Source organism: Mesoplodon densirostris, chromosome 12 (genome assembly GCF_025265405.1).
Source record: "Mesoplodon densirostris isolate mMesDen1 chromosome 12, mMesDen1 primary haplotype, whole genome shotgun sequence".
In the NCBI taxonomy this organism is placed as follows: Eukaryota; Metazoa; Chordata; class Mammalia; order Artiodactyla; family Ziphiidae; genus Mesoplodon; species Mesoplodon densirostris.
Window position 1 is genome coordinate 103,407,950 of NC_082672.1, and position 22,149 is coordinate 103,430,098.

The window sequence follows — 22,149 nt, forward strand, 5'->3', positions numbered from 1 at the left end:
CCACACAACTGCTTGGTCACACTAGCCATGTTTCAAGTGTGTCTGTAACATCTGGAATTTCCGGTTGGTAAGGTTGACGGTGAAAGCTATAAATGGGTCTATAGAAGTGAGGGGTCGAAAGGTGATTTTCTCGGCATCTCTCCGTCATTTGCAATTTTCCTCTGTGATCAATATCTCATTGAAGGACTCTGTCTGCACAGAGCACAGGGGAGTTCTCAGAACCTGGAGGGAAGACCAGGGTGATGCTGTGTGAGCCAGCAAGTCGAGTAGAATAAATGGGTGGGTCACCTTGTATAAAAACTTTATGCTCATGGTTGTGTTTGTACAGAATGGATCTTGGAGAGCATACATAGCAGTGATGCTGAGGATGATTCACATAGCGAACAACTCTCAGACAGGATCTAAAGCGAGACACTTCCTAGAACACTTGGGTTCCACCCACTTCTTTAGAAACTAAGGAAGGTGAATATGAAATCAGGAAGCAGAAGGAAATATGTGTAGAATTCTGATTTGTTCTTTCCAAATTTTAATGATATAATAGAGTTATTGTAATCATGACCTTTGACTGTACTGTGCTTCTTTTCTTGCTTTGCCATTCAGAAATTTGCTTTCTAACAAGACTACTCTTTCATTGCTTTTTCACTGCCAAAGATGAACGCTTCGTTTCTGTTTGGTACCTGGAGGGTATTTGCACCAGGGGTTTTGGTTTCCTTTTTACATTCACGTATGATGGCCATATCCTAGTGGGAACAAAGCTCTCATAGTCACTTGACACTGGAGAACAAGTTCTTATAGTGAGTGTCAGGTGGTGGATGAGACTTGAACTCTCTCCCTCTACACTTTCAGGACTTGTAGCTTCACCTTACTTTTGTCCTCACTGTTTATTCCTCAAGGAAACTGCACTCCCAGAGGTGGAAGAGTCACAGAACACATGCTTTGGGATCACAGCATATGCTCAGTCTCCTGATTTCAGCCTCATCACCTCCCAAGGCTGATGTGCTGACATGCTTCCATTTGAGAGGGTTCCACTTCCAGCTGCCCCTACAGACGCTTCATGGCCAGCAGGAATTCTAGAGGACTGTGTGAAGGGGCTGCTGGGCTCGCTTCACACACTGGCTCTCATAGCCCTGCTAACCTGGTCTCCTGGAATTGAAGAGGCCCAAGACAGAGACTCAGGGCAGCAGGACCCAGGGTCACTGCTCTTCTAACAACCGACTGCTCTATCCGGACAGCCCTGTCCCTGCTCCCCACACTCCAGTCCTGCCTACCCTTGGACCTTTCCTCAGGCCTGCCTTGGTCTTATCCTTCCCACTTCTTCCAAGGCTGGGGTAAACACTGGCAGGTGCTGTGAGTTTATGAGGCTTCCCCTGCTGTAGAACATTTGTTTCAGTATTCCAGACTAAGGGAATTGGTACAAGTTACTTTTAACTCTAATATTGCTTTCATCCTCTCTAAGGGGCTAAGAGACTTACGGAGTTGTTTTGAAGTACCTAAGGTTAGCTCCGGCACAGGACACTTACTTGTTTTGTGAAGTTGGTTGCATATCTAGGCTATTGTGGAGAATGCTGCAATGAACCTATGTTCATCTCATTGTGATACTGATTTAATTTCCTTTGGCTATATACCCAGAACTGTGATTGCTGAATCATATGATATTTCTGTTTATAATTTTATAAGGAACCCCCATACTCTTTTTCATAATAGCGGCACCATTTTACATTCCCACCAGCAGTGTACAAAGTTTCCAATTCCCCACATCTTGGCCTTAAACTGTTAATTTTTTTCTTTATAATACACAGCCTAACAGGTATGAGGTGTTGATTTTCATTGCCCTGATGATTAGTGAGGTTGAGAACCTTTTCCTCTATTTGTTAGCCATTTGTATGTCTTTTTTGGGAAATGTCTTATTTAAATCTTTGCACATTTCTGAACCCAGTTATTTACCCTTTTGAATTTTTTAACTTAGTTTGGATTTGAGTTGTACTGTTTTTCTTAGATTTTTTGGACATTAGCTCCTTTTCTGATATATGTTTGTAAACTTTCTGTAAGTTATATTTTCATCCTATTGACTGTTGAAAAAACTATACTTTCCCTATTTGTTGTCTTCGAAGCTTGGTGAATTTCATTTGGCCATGTATCTATGAGTTTTCTTGGGGATTATTTATTCTGGTCTTTAGGCCTGTATATCTGTTTCTATGCCAGTACCATACAGTTTTGATTCCTGTGGCTTTGTAATGTGTTTTGAAGTCAGGAAGTGAGAAGCCTCCATCTATGTTCTTTGTACTCAGGATTGTTTTCTCTGTTTGGAGTCCTTAGTGGTTCCATATGTATTTTAGGATCGTTTATTTTCTTTTACTTTGAAAATGACATTGGGATTTTGATAGGTATTACGATGAATTAATACTTACCTTCGGGTAGTGTAGAAATGTCAACAATAATAAGTCTCCAGTCTATGATTATGATATGTCATTTCAATGATTTGTTCCTTTTTTAATTCTTTCGGCAGTGGTTTGTAGTTTTCAGTGTACAGGCCATTTACCTTCTAAGGGCATTTTGTCCCTTCCTTCCCTGGATTTTTCAGAGGCAGTGGTGAGAAGGATGGCCTCATGAAGTGAGTGAATGTCCCTCCCTCCCTTCTGCACCTGCTCGCTGATTATGTCTAGCACAGGTGCACTGGGCCATGCTCATTACCTCTCCCCTCAAGTGGAACACCTGTCGGGAATTCCTCTAGGATCTGGGTGTTGACATTACTGTTTCAGTGTCCCCAAGGTCTCATGAGTGTCTGGCAAGTGTGCATGAGCCTAGGAAACACCTACAAAGGAATCATCAAATGTGGCCAGCAAACTGCCCTGCAGAAGATGTTGGGCTGCACCTCTCACGCCTGCAAGCCCTGTACTTGCTCAGCCTCAAGGCTAAGGAAAGAGCCCGGAGTCAGGGACAGAGACATTCATGGTTTAATAGATGGGAGATCTTTCACGTCAGAAGCAAAGTGGTCCTGGAGAGACATCCCACTGTAGATAGGCGATGGCAGGCAGAAGGCAGCAGCAGCAGTAGCAGCATGCTTCTCTCTGGGCGGAATAGGCAGGCTACCAGTTAAAGGGGGAATTGACAGCAGATGGGCTTATCGGTTACCAGGGAAATCAGCAGAGGGAGGCATCCCTCTTACCCCTTGGGCTAAGTACCTTCACGGGGCAGAAGTTTTTCCTTTGGTAAAACATCAGCAAACAGCCATCTTGAATGGGTAGACCATACAGAGGGGAATAACCAGGGGAGCCGTGGTAACATCCTCCATATATTATATATATATATATATATATATATATATATATATATATATATATATATATATATATATATGTATATATATGGAGAGAGAGAGAGAGAGAGAGAGAGAGAGAGAGAGAGATGTGTATTACAGTGTGGTAGCCACTAGCTAGTTGTGCTTGTTATAATTTTTTAATTCAATCAATGATTAACTCAGTGTATTAAAAGAAAACCAATAAAATATCCAATTACTCAGTCACATTAGTCACATTTTACTGTATCCATAAGACTTGTAAATTCATGTTCGTGTTTCTACAGAATTGACTTTGAATAGCATTTGTGGCCATGATAAAGAAAAGGATACAGGTAGGAACAACACTTAGGTAGGATCTAATGGCAGAGGGTTCCTGGAACTTTAGGGTTATATCTCCTGTTTTGGAAACTGAGGAAAGTGGATATGAAATCAGAAAGAAGAATGAAATATGTGTAGAGTTCTGACTTGTTTTTTCACATTTTAATGATACAATAGAGAGAAATTGTGTCCTTAGATGTGACTGTGCTCTATAATCACCTTTTCTTGATTTGCTCATCAAAACTGATCTTTTGCACATGAGCTGCTCTTTCTTGTGCTTGTCACTGCCCAATATGGAAGTTTGTTTTCTGCTTAGCACATCTAGGGTATTGTGCACAGGAGAGTTTGTTTTCTTTTGCATATTGACCTATGATGGACAGAACCTGTGGGTCAAAACTCTCATGGGCCCTTGAAACTTGAGACCAAGTTCTTCTAGAAAGGGTGAGGTGGGTGATGAGAAGTGAACTGTCTCCCTCTGCACTTTCAGGACTTGTGGCTTCACCTCATGTTTTGTGCTCACTGTTTGTTCCTCTTATAAAGGACAGACCCACAGATGGATGAGTCACAGAACACGTGCTCTGGGATCATTGCATGTGCTCAGTCTCCTTGAGCTCATCTCAGCCACTGGACTTCCCCAAGGCTGATGTGCTGACATGCTTCTATTTGAGAGGGGTCCACCTCCAGCTGCCCTAGACACCCTCCATGGGCAGCAGAAATTCTAGAGGGCTGTGTGAATGGGCTGCTGGGCTTCTTCACACACTTGCTTTCACAGCCCTGCTGACCTGGTCTCCTGTAGTTGACCAGGCCCAGGACACAGACTCAGGGCAGCAGGACCCAGGGTCACTGCTGTTCTTACAAGCCACTGCTCCGTCCAGACAGCCCTGCCCCTGCTCCCCACACCCCAGTCCTGCCTACCCTCTGACCTTTCCTCAGGCCTGCCTTGGTCTTATCCTTCCCAGTTCTTCCAAGGCTGGGGTAAACCCTGGCAGGTGCTGTGTGTTTATGAGGCTTCCTCTGCTGTAGCATTTTGTTTCAGTATTCCAGAATAAGGGAATTGGGAAAAGTTACTTTTAACTCTAATATTACTTTCATCTGCTCTAAGGAGCTAAGATACTTACGGAGTAGTTTTGAAGTACCTAAGGTTAGCTGAGGCACAGGACCGTAACTTGTTTTGTGAAGTTGTTTGCATGTTCTTCCCTCAACACAGCTGTTGCCCAGGTTTGGTTAATACTTCTTTTCCTCGGAAGGAGATGGTGCAGAGATAAATGTTCTAAGCTCTTGACCTCCTATGTGGAAAAGCCATACTGAGAACCCAGGGGTGGGTCCCAATGTGGATGCACTTGATCACTGACCTGCACTTACCACTTAGCCAAAGTGTCCTCAGTCATGGAGCAAGAGAGTCCCTGCATCCGTATCCTTGGCTGGAAGTCCTAGCATCTCCAAAGGTCCAGACCTTGCCCATCAGGTGGCCTTAGTGGTCACAGAATCCAGGGCAGCTATGGGTGGGCTTATCAGTTGACTTTGGCACAGTCATTAATGTGAAATTCACCTCAGGACCTGCATGCTCCTGGTCAGCTCACAGATTCTGAGAGGTGTGAGACTCCATGTATACAGTACAGGTCATATCTGTCAGTGCTGGTATCACTGCTTAAACAAGGCCAAAAGCATATAAGAATCAGGGAGCTATTTTATTGTATTGGATAACGTTACCATAAGCCTTAGCATTGGTCAATTCCTGTAGCCCACACCCAAGGACTCAAAGTGGAACCTGACTGTTAGCCTGTACACTTCTCCTGCACAGCTGGGTTAGAGACAGGCTGTACTCAGTCTTTGCTGACCCTTCATAACGAACTGTCCCACATATGGAAGAGCTCCCTAGAGTATGGGCAGCCCCTGACTCAGTGGGCATACATACATTGTATAGAAAACAAAGACTGGGAGAAAAATATGATACGATTGATAGTGGCTGTATCTAAATGGTAGGATTTCAGTTTTGTCAAATCTTGTGTATTTGATTTTCCTTAAGACAAGTGATTAGTGAATACATATAGCATATTTTATCTAGGACTGAATTCAGTCCTGTAATGGAGGTTGCTGTTAATCAAGTATAAAATATTATACAATAGAAGACATGACAAATGCAGTAGCTGGCATTGTGGATGCTGGGGAAAGAGTGATCTGGGAAAAATCAAGAGACAGTGGCAATTTAGCAGAAACTCAAAAGAGGCAGGATGGGTCATGGGTCTGGGTCATTGAAACAGAGCATGCAATTTAGTGTTTACCATTTTTTAGATCGACCCTTCCCTTCTGATGAGGCTCCCCTTAGCTAGAAAGCCAAAACTCTGTTTTCATTTCCTTCCTCTTGTCCTTTGCCTTCCTTCATCCCCCAAAGAGGATGGCCCAACACCAGCTCAGCCCACACTTACTAACCTCCCACATCCATACACACCACCCCATGTCCTCATCGAGAAGAAAGCCCCTGAGTAATTCCTGAGCCGCATCACCAGTGTCCTGACAGTTACTCTGTGTCCCTCCAGGTCTCCCTGAGGTTGTGGCGGATGACCTGCACCGTGATAGGACAGAAGAAATGCCTCCGTGGAAAATCAAGGTAAGCTGGATTTTTTTCTGGCCTGAGATAGAAATATTGCTTTATTTCTCTTTCAATAGAATTGAGTTATGTATATTTGAGGGTATTACTTCCAGATACATACAATTCCCTTGGTTGGGAGAATGTGGAGTGAGAGTCTATTACCAACTCATGGTGCCTGATTCCACCGGATATTAAAATTGACAGCATCCATTACAGCCTGTAGAGTATGGAGCTCTCTCTCCTGCAGCGATTTTTCGTCTAGGAAAAGAATTCTGTAATTTCCAACCTAAATGGACTTGGAAGTTCCATCCTCCCAGCAAAGTTCTTGCCTTTCAGCCTGAGTAAGTTTGCTCTGATTACTCTTGCTGGGTTCCCTGGACCACTGTTTCTTATGAGGTTTTCTACTGTCAGCAAATGAACAAAAGACCTGAGCATCACTGTGATCTTATCCTCATAGTGTTTTCTCTTCTGTAATTGCAGGTGGCCTTCCCAGAACGTGAAAATGGTATGTATTCTGGAATCAGTCACTTGGGGAGGAAGAATTTTGAAGATGAGAAAGTGGGACATTCTTGCTTGTTTTAGTGTAGAGGGCAAACTGATTCCAAATTTGTACTGGGAATGAGAGTAGGGGTCCTGGTGATAGAAAGTGATTTACAAGTAACGTGACCAACTACTATAGTCCCAGGAAGAAGCTGTATTACGGTTAGGTGGTGTAGGTTTGTGTGCATGAGACTGGGTGTGTCTGTATGTGAAATGAGTGGTATGATTCTCTGTGTGTATGTGAACTTTTTGTGTTGTGTTTCCCTTGATTTATGTTCCCCTAAACATCACTGTTACTGGTGCCAACTTTCTAGAAAATATTCCCATCACCACTGCATGTTGAATGGGTATGGATATAAAAGTAAATAAACTGTACACTTTCAGTGTGTGCTTTGATTTTATACCAAGTGAGCCTCATTTAACCTGGAAAACAAATCCTATCACCACCCAGGCAAATGTTTACTGGATTACTATTATTATTATTATTTTTTGGCTGTGTTGGGTCTTCGTTGCAGTGCACGGGCTTCTCATTTCGGTGGCTTCTGTTGTTCCAGAGCATGGGCTCTAGGTGCATGGGGTTCAATAGTTGTGGCACTTGAGCTCAGTAGTTGTGACTTGCGGGCTCTAGAGCACAGGCTTAGTAGTTGTGGTGCACGGACTTAGTTGCTCCATGGCTGGATTCTTAATGAACAAAACTGGGTTTCAGCATGCCTACTACTGGGTCAATTACAACTTCATTTAATAAGAAATCTCATCTCTTAGTAGGTCTCATAGCATTCTGAATGGTTATGATACATCTCTCTGCCACTTCCCTCCTTCTAACTGTTTCCTATTAGAGCCTCGAGATGAGTCCTCCCCTCTTACCTGAAGCACCTAGTGCTAGGCAGGCCTCCTTCCTTTTGCAGGGAGCCCATGCTTGTACCCACATGCAACACCCAGTTCTGGAGGAATCCGAGAAAGAAGGAGCCTCCAGGAGTAGATGGAGGAAATTCACTCCACCTTTCTCCTTTGAGGCTAATATTCACTATCGGATTCTGTGCTAAGGAAATGAAATGTCCTTCTCCTGTGGAAAGCCTGTCTTCCATCACTTGTGCCGGCCCTGTTTCTGTGTGCTGGGCAAGAAACACTGCATACAGTGAAGACAGAACCAAGAGATCTACCCCTGGGATTGAGCTCAGGGTGGGCACTGGCTCCCTTCCCAGGAGGGCGGAGAGGAGGTTGTGCTTTGCAAGGTGGGACAGAGAAACCAAGCACTGTGACAAGAGGATCTCCACACATGTTGCTGTGCAAACTGCCAGATGAAGTAGGTTCTTGGTATTTTCTGAAGGCTTTTGCAAGCAAACAAGTATGGGAGTAAAGTCAATTAAAACATGCAAAGTTATACTTAAAAATTCTTTTTCGATAGTGAGTCCTTTGAGAAATACATACTTTAATAGAATATGATTGCCTTATATGTGTCAATATTTTCCCCACCAAAGAAAAAACTGAAAATGCTTGATTGTAAAATGTCACTTGTTTACCCAAGAGACTGTGTATGAGTAAAGTTGTTCTAGAAATCCTCAATCCCTAGGTCGTAGTTTGCTGATGGTGCTGAGGGGAACCCTGGTGTGCGATTCAGTGCCTGCTACTCACAGGGAGGCTCTTAAGAACTCAGAGACCCGCCCAGTGCACCCCACGTGTGAGGACAGGGTTGGAGCCTCGGGCTGGACTTGAAGAGGGAAATGCTTTAGAGAAGTGGAAGGAGATACAGGAAGGGCACCTGAGCCATGGGGAGTCAGGGGTGGTTGGTTTAGAGATCAAGGAAAATTGTACACCTGAGAACAGCCTGGGCCACATTTAGGATGCTATTGGCACTTCTGGTTGAATGGGGAAGAGAAAGGACATCCCCCTCCTGCTGGAGTGAACTCTGGAGAGATGTCTTCTTTAAAGCCTGGGGAGAGGAGCTTCTCTCCCATTATCTCTTGATACCTGTGTACATACGAGACCCTTCCTCCTTTCTTCTTTCCTTCTGTTGACTCCCTTTCCTTATTTTTCTTCTTTTTTCCCCTTTTTCCACTTTGTATTAATTTTACATATGTATATTTTATTGTTGTAAAAGTACTCATACAATGAAATCCAACGTCTTAACAAGTTTTGAAATCTCCAGTGAGTCCTGTTGACTACATGCACCTTGTTGTACAGCATGTGTCTAGAACTTTTCCATTTTGCAAATAACACATTCTAACCATTGAACAGAGACTTCCCATGTCAACATCCTGCCAGCTCTTGGAACCACCCTTCTACTCTCTGCTTCTCGGAGTTTTCTTTCCGTTTTTGACCTTCTGTGACTGGCTTATTTCACTCTTACAAATGTCCTCCAAGTTCTTTCGTGTTTCTGCAAATGGCAGGATTTCCTTCTTTTTCAAAGACTGAATGACATTCCACTGTATGTATACACCACATTTTCTTTATTAATTCATCTTCCCATGGACACTAGGCAGTTTTCCTATGTTGTGTATTGTGTATAATGCTGCAATGGACATGAGATTGTAGATATCTCTTGGACATTCTTGTTTTATCTCCTTTGTATATAAACCTAAATGAGTGATTGCTGGATTTTATGAGAGTTCTCTTAATAATATTTGGGGGACCTCCATTCTGTTTTCCATAATGGCTACACCATTTTACATTGCTACAGGGTACAGAAGTTCCACTTCTTCACATCTTTGGCACATCCATTAATTTTCTTTCTTTTCTTTTCTTTTCTTTTTTCTTTTTTTTTTTTTTCAGTACACGGACCTCTCATTGTTGTGGGCTCTCCCGTTGTGGAGCACAGTCTCCAAAGGCACAGGCTCAGCGGACATGGCTCATGGGCCCAGCCGCGCAGCGGCATGTGGGATCCTCCCAGACCGGGGCACGAATATGTGTCCCTTGCATCGGCAGGCGGACTCTCAACCTCTGTGCCACCAGTGAAGCCCTAATTGTCTTTTTATAATACACATCCTAAGAGGTGTGAGTGATATCTCCTTGTGGCTTGATTTCCATTTCCCTGATGCTTAGCAATGTTGAGCAAATTTTCATATGTAGATTGACCACTTGTATGTCTTTATGGAAAAATGCCTAGTGAAGATTTTTACCCTTTTTTTTTTTTGGTGATACGCTGGCCTCTCACTGTTGTGGTTTCTCTCATTGCGGAGAAAAGGCTCCGGACGTGCAGGCCCATCGGCCATGGCTCACGGTCCCAGCCGCTCTGCGGCATGCGGGATCCTCCCGGGCTGGGGGACGAACCCACGTACCCTGCATCGGCAGGCGGACTCCCAACCACTGCGCCACCAGGGAAGCACTTTTTTACCCATATTTAAGCTCAATTATTTCCCTGCAGTTTTTCTGACATTGACTTGTTTTAGTCTCATATATTCTGGATATTGGTCCCTTATTCAGATACAAGGTTTACACATATTTCCACCCATCCTTTAGGTTGCCTTTTCATTCTGTTGATTGTTGAAGAACTATCCTTTCTTCACTTGGTTATCTTAGAACCTTGGCAAAGATCAGTTGGCCATATATATTTGTGTTTATTTGGGGTCTCTCTATTATATTTCATTGGTCTATCTCACTGTCTTGATGCCAGTAGCAGACTCTTTTGACTACTGTGGCATTGTTATGTGTTTTGAGTTCAGGAAGTGATAATCTCCATCATTGCTCTTTGCTCTCAAGATTGTTTTATCTACTTGGGGTGGTTCCACATGTATTTTAGGATTCTGTCCACTTCTATAATAATGACATGGAATTTTGTGGGTTGTTGTGATATATGTGTACATCCCTTTATGTAGTATAGAAATGCCAACAGTATTTAATAATCCAGTCTATGATCATGGTATGTCATGGCAATTACTTGTCTCTTCTTTAATTTCTTTCCGCAATGTCCTGTAGTTTTCAGTATACAAATTTTTCACCTCCTATGGGGCCTTTTCTACTGCCTTCCTCAGGTCTTCTAGAGTCAGGGGTGAGAAGGATGTACTCATGGAGAGAGTGAAATCCCTCCCTCCCCTCTGCACCTACTCTCTGATTATGTCTAATACAGGTGTACTGGGCCATGCCCTTCACCTCTGTCTACAAGTGGGCCCCTTGCTGGGAATTCCTCTTGGATCTGAGTGTTGACTGTACTATTTCAGTGTCCACAAGGTCTCTCGCAATGCCTGGTGTGGGTCCAAGAGCCCAAGATATACCTACATACGAATGATCAGATCTGGCCATCAAATTATCTGCACTAAAGAACAACCATGGTAGGGGTGGCTGGTTGCCTCTTTCTCATCTTTGGATTACTTAGAGCTGAGCTTTCCAGTGTGGTAGCCACTAACCAAATGTGTCTATTTATAATTAATTTAGTTCAAACAATAATTAACTCATTCTATTAAAAAATGCAAAAAACACACAATTGCTTGGTCACACTAGCCATGTTTCAAGTGTGTCTGTAACATCTGGAATTTCAGGTTGGTAAGGTTGACGGTGAAAGCTCTAAATGGGTCTATAGAAGGGAGGGGTCGAAAAGTGATTTTCTCAGCATCTCTCCCTCATTTGAAATTTTCAACTGTGATCAATATCTTATTGAAGGACTCTGCACAGAGCACAGGGGAGGTCTGAGAACATGGAGGGAAGACCAGGGCAATGCTGTGTGAGCCAGCATGTCGAGTAGGAGAAATGCGTGTGTCAACTTGTATAATAACTTTATGCTCATGGTTGTGTTTGTACAGAATGGATCGTGGAGAGCATACATAGCAGCGATTTTGATGACGATTCAGGTAGGGAAGAACTCTCAGGTAGGATCTAAAGCGAGACAATTCCTAGAACACTTGGGTTCCACCCGGTTCTTTAGAAACTAAGGAAGGTGAGTATGAAATCAGGAAGAAGAAGGAAATATGTGTAGAATTCTGATTTGTCCTTTCCAAATTTTAATGATATAATAGAGTTATGGTGTCCATGTCCTTTGACTGTACTGTGCTTATAGTCATCTTTTCTTGCTTTGCAATTCAGAAATTGTCTTTCTCACAAGACAACTCTTTCATTGATTTTTCACTGCCAAAGATGAAAGGTTCATTTCTGTTTGATACTGGGAGGGTATTTTTCACCAGGATTTTGGTTTCCTTTTTACATTCACATATGAGGGCCATATCCTAGTGGGAACAAAATTCTCATAGTCACTTGACACTAGAGAACAAGTTCTTATAGTGAGTGTCAGGTGGTGGATGAGACTTGAACTCTCTCCCTCTACACTTTCAGGACTTGTAGCTTCACCTTACTTTTGTCCTCACTCTGTATTCATCATGGAAAGTGCACTCCCAGAGGTGGATGAGTCACAGAACACGTTCCTTGGGATCACTGCTTGTGCTCAGTCTCCTCATTTCAGCCTCAGCACCTCCCAAGGCTGATGTGCTGACATGCTTCCATTTGAGAGGGCTCCGTGTCCAGCTGCCCCTAAAGACCCTTCATGCCCGGCAGGAATTCTAGAGGGCTGTGTGAAGGAGCTGCTGGGCTCGCTTCACACACTGGCTCTCACAGCCCTGCTAACCTGGTCTCCTGGAATTCACCAGGCCCAGGACAGAGACTCAGGGCAGCAGGACCCAGGGTCACTGCTCTTCTTAAAACCCACTGCTCCATCCGGACATCCCTGCCCCTGCTCCCCTCACTCCAGTCCTGCTCCAGTCCTCTCACCTTTCCTCAGGCCTGCCTTGGTCTTATCCTTCCCAGTTCTTCCAAGGCTGGGGCAAACCCTGGCAGGTGCTGTGTGTTTAGGAGGCTTCCCCTGCTGTAGAACTTTTGTTTCAGTATTCCAGACTAAGGGAATTGGGACAAGTTACTGTTAGCTCTAATATTGCTTTCATCCTCTCTAAGGGGCTAAGAGACTTACAGAGTTGTTTTGAAGTACCTAAGGTTAGCTCAGGCACAGGACACTTACTTCTTTTGTGAAGTTGGTTGCATATCTAGGCTATTCTGGAGTATGCCGCAATGAACCTAAGTTCATCTCATTGTGATACTGATTTAATTTCCTTTGGCTATATACCCAGAACTGTGATTGCTGAATCATATGATATTTCTGTTTATAATTTTATAAGGAACCCCCATACTCTTTTTCATAATAGCGGCACCATTTTACATTCCCACCAGCAGTGTACAAAGTTTCCAATTCACCACATCTTGGCCTTAAACTGTTAATTTTTTTGTTTATAATACACAGCCTAACAGGTATGAGGTGTTGTTTTGCATTGCCCTGATGATTAGTGAGGTTGAGAACCTTTTCCTATATTTGTTAGCCATTTGTATGTCTTTTTCAGGAAATGTCTTATTTAAGTCTTTGCACATTTCTGAATCCAGTTATTTGCCCTTTATAATTTTTTAACTTAGTTTGCATTTGATTTGTAGTGTTTTTCTTAGGTGTTTTGGACATTAGCTCCTTTTCGGTTATATGTTTGTAATCTTTCTGTAAGTTATATTTTCATCCTATTGACTGTTGAAAAAACTATACTTTCCCTATTTGTTGTCTTAGAAGCTTGGTGAATTTCATTTGGCCATGTATCTATGAGTTTTCTTGGGGGTTGTTTATTCTGGTCTTTAGGGCAATGTATCTGTTTCTATGTCAGTACCATACAGTTTTGATTCCTGTGGCTTTGTAATGTGTTTTGAAGTCAGGAAGTGAGAAGCCTCAGTCTATGTTCTTTGTTCTCAGGATTGTTTTGTCTGTTTGGAGTCCTTAGTGGTTCCATATGTATTTTAGGATCGTTTTTTTTTTATTTCTTTGAAAATGACATTGGGATCTTGATAGGTATTAAAATGAATTTATACTTACCTTTGGGTAGTGTAGAAATGTCAACAATAATAAGTCTCCAGTCTATGAATATGATATATCATTTCAATTATTTGTTCCTTGTTTAATACTTTCAGCAGTGGTTTGTAGTTTTCAGTGTACAAGCCATTTACCTTCTAAGGGCATTTTGTCCCTTCCTTCCCTGGATGGTTCAGAGGCAGTGGTGAGAAGGATGGCCTCATGAAGTGAGTGAATGTCCCTCCCTCCCTTCTGCACCTGCTCACTGATTATGTCTAGCACAGGTGCACTGGGCCATGCTCATTACCTCTCCCTTCACGTGGAACACTTGTCTGCAATTCCTCTAGGATCTGGGTGTTGACATTACTGTTTCAGTGTCCCCAAGGTCTCATGAGTGCCTGGCAAGTGTGCATGAGCCTAGGAAACACCTACAAATGAATCTTCACACCTGGCCAGCAAACTGCCCTGCAGAAGGTGTTTGGCTGCACCTCTTACGCCTGCAAGCCCTGTACTTGCTCAGGCTCAGGGCTAAAGAAAGAGCCCGGAGTCAGGGACAGAGACATTCATGGTTTAATAGATGGGAGACCTTTCACGTCAGAAGCAAAGTAGTCCTGGAGAGACATCCCACTGTAGATAGGCGATGGCAGGCAGAACGCAGCAGCAGCAGTAGCAGCATTCTTCACTCTGGGCGGAATAGGCAGGCTACCAGTTAAAGGGGGAATTGACAGCAGATGGGCTCATCGGTTACCAGGGAAACCAGCAGAGGGACACATACCTCTTACCCCTTGGGCTAAGTACCTTCACGGGGCAGAAGATTTTCATTTCGTAAACCATCAGCAAACAGCCATCTTGAATGGGTAGACCATACAGAGCGGAATAACAAGGGGATCAGTGGTAACATCCTCCATATATATATATATATATATATATATATATATATATATATATATATATATATATGTATATATATGGAGAGAGAGAGAGAGAGAGAGAGGGATGTGTATTACAGTGTGGTAGCCACTAGATAGTTGTGCCTGTTATAATTTATTTAATTCAATCAATGATTAACTCAGTGTATTAAAAGAAAATCAATAAAATATCCAATTACTCAGTCACATTAGTCACATTTTACTGTATCCATAAGACTTGTAAATTCATGTTCGTGTTTCTATAGAATTGACTTTGAATAGCATTTGTGGCCATGATAAAGAAAATGATACAGGTAGGAACAACACTTAGGTAGGATCTAATGGCAGAGGGTTCCTGGAACTTTAGGGTTATATCTCCTGCTTTGGAGACTGAGGAAGGTGGATATGAAATCAGAAAGAAGAATGAAATATGTGTAGAGTTCTGACTTGTTTTTTTCACATTTTAATGATACAATAGAGAGAAATTGTGTCCTTAGATGTGACTGTGCTCTATAATCACCTTTTCTTGATTTGCTCATCAAAACTGATCTTTTGCACATGAGCTGCTCTTTCTTGTGCTTGTCACTGCCTAATATGGAAGTTGGTTTTCTGCTTAGCACATCTAGGGTATTGTGCACAGGAGAGTTTGTTTTCTTTTGCATATTGACCTATGATGGACAGAACCTGTGCGTCAAAACTCCCATGGGCCCTTGAAACTTGAAACCAAGTTCTTCTAGAAAGGGTGAGTTGGTGGATGAGAAGTGAACGGTCTCCCTCTGCACTTTCAGGACTTGTGGCTTCACCTCATGTTTTGTGCTCACTGTTTGTTCCTCTTATAAAGGACAGACCCAGAGATGGATGCATCATAGAACACGTGCTCTGGGATCATTGCATGTGTTCAGGCTCCTTGAGCTCATCTCAGCCACTGCACTTCCCCAAGGCTGATGTGCTGACATGCTTCCATTTGAGAGGGGTCCACCTCCAGCTGCCCTAGACACCCTCCATGGGCAGCAGAAATTCTAGAGGGCTATGTGAAGGGTTTGCTGGGCTTCTTCACACACTTGCTTTCACAGCCCTGCTGACCTGGTCTCCTGTAGTTGACCAGGCCCAGGACACGGACTCAGGGCAGCAGGACCCAGGGTCACTGCTCTTCTTACAACCCACTGCTCCGTCCAGACAGCCCTGCCCCTGCTCCCCACACCCCAGTCCTGCCTACCCTCTGACCTTTCCTCAGGCCTGCCTTGGTCTTATCCTTCCCAGTTCTTCCAAGGCTGGGGTAAACCCTGGCAGGTGCTGTGTGTTTATGAGGCTTCCTCTGCTGTAGCATTTTGTTTCAGGATTCCAGAATAAGGGAATTGGGACAATTTACTTTTTTTTTTTTTTAGGATTTTTTTTCTATTTTTTTATTAGTTTCTGCTTTATAACAAAGTAAATCAGTCATACATATACATCTGTTCCCACATCCCCTCCCTCATGCATCTCCCTCCCTCCAACCCTCCCCATCCCTCCCCTCCAGGCAGTCACAAAGCACCGAGCTGATCTCCCTGTGCTCTGCGGCTGCTTCCCACTATCTATCTACCCTACGTTTGGTAGTGTATATATGTCCATGCCTCTCTTTCGCTTTGTCACAGCTTACCCTTCCCCCTCCCCATATCCTCAAGTCCATTCTCAAGTAGGTCTGTGTCTTTATTCCCGTTTTACCCCTAGGTTCTTCATGACATTTTTTTCTTATATTCCATATATATGTGTTAGCATACGGTATTTGTCTTTCTCTTTCTGACTTACTTCACTCTCTATGACAGACTCTAGGTCTATCCACCTCATTACAAATAGCTCAGTTTCGTTTCTTTTTATGGCTGAGTAATACTCCATTGTATATATGTGCCACATCTTCTTTATCCATTCATCCGATGATGGACACTTAGGTTGTTTCCAGCTCCGGGCTATTGTGAATAGAGCTGCAATGAACATTTTGGTACATGTCTCTTTTTGAATTATGGTTTTCTCAGGGTATATGCCTAGTAGTGGGATTGCTGGATCATATGGTAGTACTATTTTTAGTTTTTTAAGGAACCTCCATACTGTTCTCCATAGTGGCTGTACCAATTCACATTCCCACCAGCAGTGCAAGAGTGTTCCCTTTTCTCCACACCCTCTCCAGCATTTATTGTTTCTAGATTTCTTGATGATGGCCATTCTGACTGGTGTGAGATGATATCTCATTGTAGTTTTGATTTGCATTTCTCTAATGATTAATGATGTTGAGCATTCTTTCATGTGTTTGTTGGCAGTCTGTATATCTTCTTTGGAGAAATGCCTATTTAAGTCTTCTGCTCATTTTTGGATTGGGTTGTTTGTTTTTTTGCTATTGAGCTGCATGAGCTGTTTATAAATTTTGGAGATTAATCCTTTGTCAGTTGCTTCATTTGCAAATATTTTCTCCCATTCTGAGGGTTGTCTTTTGGTCTTGTTTATGGTTTCCTTTGCTGTGCAAAAGCTTTGAAGTTTCATTAGGTCCCATGTGTTTATCTTTGTTTTTATTTCCATTTCTCTAGGAGGTGGGTCCAAAAGGATCTTGCTGTGATTTATGTCATAGAGTGTTCTACCTATGTTTTCCTCTAAGAGTTTGATAGTTTCTGGCCTTACATTTAAGTCTTTAATCCATTTTGAGCTTATTTTTGTGTATGGTGTTAGGGAATGATCTAATCTCATACTTTTACATGTCCCTGTCCAGTTTTCCCAGCACCACTTATTGAAGAGGCTGTCCTTTCTCCACTGTACATTCCTGCCTCCTTTATCAAAGATAAGTTGGCCATATGTGCATGGGTTTATCTCTGGGCTTTCTATCCTGATCCACTGATCTATCTTTCTGTTTTTATGCCAGTACCACACTGTCTTAATTACTGTAGCTTTGTAGTATAGTCTGAAGTCAGGGAGCCTGATTCCTCCAGCTCCTTTTTTCGTTCTCAAGATTGCTTTGGCTATTCGGGGTCTTTTGTTTTTCCAAACAAATTTTGAAATTTTTTGTTCTAGTTCTGTGAAAAATGCCAGTGGTAGTTTGATAGGGATTGCATTGAATCTGTAGATTGCTTTGGGTAGTAGAGTCATTTTCACAATATTGATTCTTCCAATCCAGGAGCATGGTATATCTCTCCATCTGTTTGTATCATCTTTAATTTCTTTCATCAGTGTCTTATAATTTTCTGCATACAGGTCTTTTGTCTCCTTAGGTAGGTTTATTCCTAGATATTTTATTCTTTTTGTTGCAATGGTAAATGGGAGTGTTTTCTTGATTTCATTTTCAGATTTTTCATCATTAGTGTACAGGAATGCCAGAGATTTCTGTGAATTAATTTTGTAACCTGCTACTTTACCAAATTCATTGATTAGCTCTAGTAGTTTTTCGGTAGCATCTTTACGATTCTCTATGTATAGTATCATGTCATCTGCAAACAATGACAGCTTTACTTCTTCTTTTCCGATTTGGATTCCTTTAATTTCCTTTTCTTCTCTGATTGCTGTGGCTAAAACTTCCAAAACTAGGTTGAATAAGAGTGGTGAGAGTGGGCAGCCTTGTCTTGTTCCTGATCTTAGTGGAAATGGTTTCAGTTTCTCACCATTGAGGACAATGTTGGCTGTGGGTTTGTCATATATGGCCTTTATTATGTTGAGGAAAGATCCCTCTATGCCTACTTTCTGCAGGGTTTTTATCATAAATGGGTGTTGAATTTTGTCGAAAGCTTTCTCTGCATCTATTGAGATGATCATATGGTTTTTCTCCTTCAACTTGTTAATATGGTGTATCACATTGATTGATTTGCGTATATTGAAGAATCCTTGCATTCCTGGAATAAACCCCACTTGATCATGGTGTATGATCCTTTTAATGTGCTGTTGGATTCTGTTTGCTAGTATTTTGTTGAGGATTTTTGCATCTATGTTCATCAGTGATATTGGCCTGTAGTTTTCTTTCTTTGTGACATCCTTGCCTGGTTTTGGTATCAAGGTGATGGTGGTCTCGTAGAATGAGTTTGGGAGTGTTCCTCCCTCTGCTATATTTTGGAAGAGTTTGAGAAGGATGGGTGTTAGCTCTTCTCTAAATGTTTGATAGAATTCGCCTGTGAAGCCATCTGGTCCTGGGCTTTTGTTTGATGGAAGATTTTTAATCACAGTTTCAATTTCAGTGCTTGTGATTGGTCTAGTCATATTTTCTATTTCTTTCTGAGTCAGTCTTGGCAGGTTGTGCATTTCTAAGAATTTGTCCATTTCTTCCAGGTTGTCCATTTTATTGGCATAGAGTTGCTTGTAGTAATCTCTCATGATCTTTTGTATTTCTGCAGTGTCAGTTGTTACTTCTCCTTTTTCATTTCTTTTTTTTTTCCATTTTTTTAATTAGTTTCTGCTTTATAACAAAGTGAATCAGTCATACATATACATCTGTTCCCACATCCCCTCCCTCATGCATCTCCCTCCCTCCCACCCTCCCTATCCCTCCCCTCCAGGCAGTCACAAAGCACCGAGCTGATCTCCCTGTGCTCTGCGGCTGCTTCCCACTGTCTATCTAGCCTACGTTTGGTAGTGTATATATGTCCATGCCTCTCTTTCGCTTTGTCACAGCTTACCCTTCCCCCTCCCCATATCCTCAAGTCCATTTTCAAGTAGGTCTGTGTCTTTATTCCCGTTTTACCCCTAGTTTCTTCATGACATTTTTTTTTCTTATATTCCATATATATGTGTTAGCATACGGTATTTGTCTTTCTCTTTCTGACTTACTTCACTCTGTATGACAGACTCTAGGTCTATCCACCTCATTACAAATAGCTCAGTTTCGTTTCTTTTAATGGCTGAGTAATATTCCATTGTATATATGTGCCACATCTTCTTTATCCATTCATCCGATGATGGACACTTAGGTTGTTTCCAGCTCCGGGCTATTGTGAATAGAGCTGCAATGAACATTTTGGTACATGTCTCTTTTTGAATTATGGTTTTCTCAGGGTATATGCCTAGTAGTGGGATTGCTGGATCATATGGTAGTTCTATTTTTAGTTTTTTAAGGAACCTCCATACTGTTCTCCATAGTGGCTGCACCAATTCACATTCCCACCAGCAGTGCAAGAGTGTTCCCTTTTCTCCACACCCTCTCCAGCATTTATTGTTTCTAGATTTCTTGATGATGGCCATTCTGACTGGTGTGAGATGATATCTCATTGTAGTTTTGATTTGCATTTCTCTAATGATTAATGATGTTGAGCATTCTTTCATGTGTTTGTTGGCTCCTTTTTCATTTCTAATTCTATTGATTTGAGTCTTCTCCCTTCTTTTCTTGATGAGTCTGGCTAATGGTTTGTCAATTTTGTTTATCTTCTCAAAGAACCAGCTTTTAGTTTGGTTGATCTTTGCTATCGTTTCCTTCATTTCATTTTCATTTATTTCTGATCTGATCTTTATGATTTCTTTCCTTCTGCTAACTTTGGGGGTCTGTTGTTCTTCTTTCTCTAATTGCTTTAGGTGCAGCGTCAGGTTGTTTACTCGAAATGTTTCCTGTTTCTTAAGGTGGGATTGTATTGCTATAAACTTCCCCCTTAGAACTGCTTTTGCTGCATCCCATAGGTTTTGGGTTGTTGTGTCTCCATTGTCATTTGTTTCTAGGTATTTTTTAATTTCCTCTTTGATTTCTTCAGTGATCACTTCGTTATTGAGTAGTGTATTGTTTAGCCTCCATGTGTTTGTATTTTTTACAGATCTTTTCCTGTAATTGATGTCTAGTCTCATAGCATTGTGGTCGGAAAAGATACTTGATACAATTTCAATTTTCTTAAATTTACCAAGGCTTGATTTGTGACCCAAGATATGATCTATCCTGGAGAATGTTCCAGGAGCACTTGAGAAAAATATGTATTCTGTTGTTTTTGGATGAAATGTCCTATAAATATCAACTAAGTCCATCTTGTTTAATGTATCATTTAAAGCTTGTGTTTCCTTATTTATTTTCATTTTGGACGATCTGTCCATTGGTGAAAGTGGGGTGTTAAAGTCCCCTACTATGATTGTGTTACTGTCGATTTCCCCTTTTATGGCTGTTAGTATTTGCCTTATGTATTGAGGTGCTCCTATGTTGGGTGCATAAATATTTACAATTGTTATATCTTCTTCTTGGATTGATCCCTTGATCATTATGTAGTGTCCTTCTTTGTCTCTTCTAATAGTCTTTATTTTAAAGTCTATTTTGTCTGATATAAGAATTGCTACTCCAGCTTTCTTTTGATTTCCATTTGCATGGAATATCTTTTTCCATCCCCTTACTTTCAATCTGTATGTGTCTTTAGGTCTGAAGTGGGTCTCTTGTAGACAGCATATATATGGGTCTTGTTTTTGGATCCATTCAGGCACTCTGTGTCTTTTGGTGGGAGCATTTAGTCCATTTACATTTAAGGTAATTATTGATATGTATGTTCCTATTCCCATTTCCTTAATTGCTTTGGGTTCGTTATTGTAGGTATATTCCTTCTGTTGTGTTTCTTGCCTAGAGAAGTTCCTTTAGCATTTGTTGTAAAGCTGGTTTGGTGGTGCTGAACTCTCTCAGCTTTTGCTTGTCTGTAAACGTTTTAATTTCTCCATCAAATCTGAATGAGATCCTTGCTGGGTAGAGTAATCTTGGCTGCAGGTTTCTCTCCTTCATCACTTTAATTATGTCCTGCCACTCCCTTCTGGCTTGTAGAGTTTCTGCTGAGAGATCAGCTGTTATCCTGATGGGGATTCCCTTGTGTGTTATTTGTTGCTTTTCCCTTGCTGCTTTTAATATGATTTCTTTGTGTTTAATTTTTGACAGTTTGATTAATATGTGTCTTGGCGTATTTCTCCTTGGATTTATTCTGTATGGGACTCTCTGTGCCTCCTGGACTTGATTAACTATTTCCTTTCCCATATTGGGGAAGTTTTCAACTATAATCTCTTCAAATATTTTCTCAGTCCCTTTCTTTTTCTCTTCTTCTTCTGGAACCCCTATAATTCGAATGTTGGTGCGTTTAATGTTGTCCCAGAGGTCTCTGAGACTGTCCTCTGTTCTTTTCATTCTTTTTTCTTTATTTTGCTCTGCACCAGTTATTTCCACTATTTTATCTTCCACCTTACTTATCCGTTCTTCTGCCTCAGTTATTCTACTATTGATCCCATCTAGAGTATTTTTTATTTCATGTATTGTGTTTTTAATCGATGCTTGATTCATCTTTAGTTCTTCTAGGTCCTTGTTAACTGTTTCTTGCATTTTGTCTATTATATTTCCACGATTTTGGATCATCTTTACCATCATTATTCTGAATTCTTTTTCATGTAGACTGCCTATTACCTCTTCATTTGTTAGGTCTGGTAGGTTTTTATCTTGCTCCTTCACCTTCTGTGTGTTTTTCTGCCTTCTCATTTTGCTTATGTTACTGTGTTTGGGGTCTCCTTTTTGCAGGCTGCAGATTCGTAGTTCCTGTTGTTTTTCGTGTCTGACCCCAGTGGCTAAGGTTGTTTCAGTAGGTTGTGTAGGCTTCCTGGTGGGGGGGGACTAATGCCTGTGTTCTGGTGGTTGAGGCTCGATCTTGTCTTTCTTGTGGACAGGTCCACGTCTGGTGGTGTGTTTTGGGGTGCCTATGGCCTTATCATGTTTTTAGGTAGCTTCTCTGCTAATGGGTGGGGTTGTGTTCCTGCC